Raw genomic sequence first — 2,342 nt, forward strand, 5'->3', positions numbered from 1 at the left:
ATTTATATATACACAGACACAGAGACACATATCTATATGTCTCTCTCTCTCTCTCTCTATCTGTATCTATCTATCCACATATATCTATATGTCTTATTCTGCATCCTAAATCTATCCAGTTCTTGTCACAGATAGCATGTTTCATAATTAGTCCTCTGGAATCATGGGTGAACATTATCTTGATCATTGTTCTTATAATCAAAGTAGTTTGTTATTATTGTATAAGTAGTGTTACTACTTATATAATATATTGGCACACAAAGAAGTGTTGTTATTATTTTTTAAATGTTTCTACTGATTCTATTCATTTAATTTTTATCAGCTTATCAGTCCTTCATAAGTCCAACAGTTTATAAAATTGTTCATTTTATATTGATATTTAAATTTTCCCCAATTACATGTAGAAACAATTTTTAACATTCTTTTAAAAAAAAATTGACTTCCAAATTCTCTTCCTCTCTCCTTCCCCTACTGCCCCCACCTGAGAAAGTCAGCAATTTGACATAGAGTATACATATGTAGTCATGCAAAATACATTTCCATATTAGTTATGTTGTGAAAGAAAACAGATCAGAAAAATTCCCACCAAAAATAATTGAGGTGCATTCAGATGCCATCAGTTCTTCCTCTAGATGTGGAAAGTCTTTTTCATAATTTCTTAGGAATTGTCTTGGATCATTGTATTGCTGAGAATAGCTAAGTCATTCACAGCTGATCATTGTACAACATTGCTATTACTGTGTACAATATTCTCCTGGTTCTGCTCACTTCAGTTTGTATCAATTCATGTAAGTTTTTCCAGGTTTTTCGGAAAGCATCCTTCTCATAATTTCTTATAGCGTAATAGTATTGTGTTAAAATTATATTTCACAACATGTTCAGCCATTCCCCAATTGAGGGCATTCCCTCAATTTCCAATTCTTTGCTACCATAAAAGAGCTCCTATATGTATTTTTTGTACATATAGTTTTTCTTTTCTTTTCTTTTTAAAATCTCTTTGGGATAGAAATCTAGCAGTGGTTTTGCTGGGTCAATGGGTATGCATTTTTTTATAGCCCTTTGGGCATAGTTCCAAATTGCTATGCAAAATGGCTGGATCAGTTATGATATTGATATTATAGCCTAAATTGTTCTTCTGGTTTTGTTCACTTCATTCTGCAACAGTTCATATAAGTCTTTCCATGTCTTTTTGAAATCATCTATTTCCTCATTTCTTATAGTACGATAGTCCTCCAACACATTCATATACCTCTACTTAATTTAGCCATTTTAAATATTTGGACATCCTCTTAGTTTATAGTTTTTAGGTTTTTGCCACCACACACACACACACACACACACACACACAATCACACACACACAAAGCTCTTATCCATATTTTTGCACACCAAGGACCTTTTTCCATTTCTTTGATTTCTTTTTTTGAGGGGGAGCTATAGGCCCACTAGTATTTTTTTACGATAACTTTTATTTTTCTTGTGTTTTCAACATTTACTTCCACAAGATTTTGAGTTCCAAATTTTCACCCCATCTCGCCCCTCCCCCCACCCCAAGATGGCATGCATTCTGAATACCCTTTCCCCTAGTCTGCCTTCCCTTCTATCTCTCTCCCCTTCTCTTATCCCTTTCCCCTTCAATTTTACTATAGGGCAGGATAGATTTCTGTACCCCATTTCCTGTATTTCTTATTTCCCAGTTGCATGTGAAAACATTTTTTTAAACATGTGTTTTTAAAACTTTGGGTTCCAAATTTTTTCCCTTCTTCCCTCCCTGCCCACCCTCATCGATAAGGCAAGCAACTAAATATAGGTTATATATGTGCAGTTATGCAAAACACTTCCATAGTAGACATGTTGTGAAAAACTAACTCTATTTCCCTTAATCTTATCCTGCCCCCCCATTTATTCTATTCTTTCTTTTGACCCTGTCCCTCCTCAGAAGTATTTGCTTCTGATTACCCCCTTTCCCAATCTGCCCTCCTCTCTATTATCCCCCTACTCTTTTGTCCCCTTCCCCTCCTATTTTCCTGTAGGGTAAGACAGATTTCCATACCCAATTGAGTGTGTATGTTATTCCCTCCTTAAATCAAATTCTATGAGAATAAGATTCACTCATTCCTTCTCACCTTCCCCCGTTTCCCCTCCACTGTAAGAGCCTTTTCTTTTCTGTTTTTTTTTTGTGAGATAATTTACCCCGTTCTACCTTTCCCTTTCTCCTTCTCCTAGTATAATCCCCTCTCACCCCTTAATTTTATTCTCCAGATATGACCCTTTCATTTCAACTCACCCTGTGCCCTCTATCTATCTATCTATCTATCTATCTATCTATCTATCTATCTATCT

Source organism: Vombatus ursinus, unplaced genomic scaffold, assembly GCF_900497805.2.
Source record: "Vombatus ursinus unplaced genomic scaffold, bare-nosed wombat genome assembly UNPS02014786.1, whole genome shotgun sequence".
NCBI lineage: Eukaryota > Metazoa > Chordata > Mammalia > Diprotodontia > Vombatidae > Vombatus > Vombatus ursinus.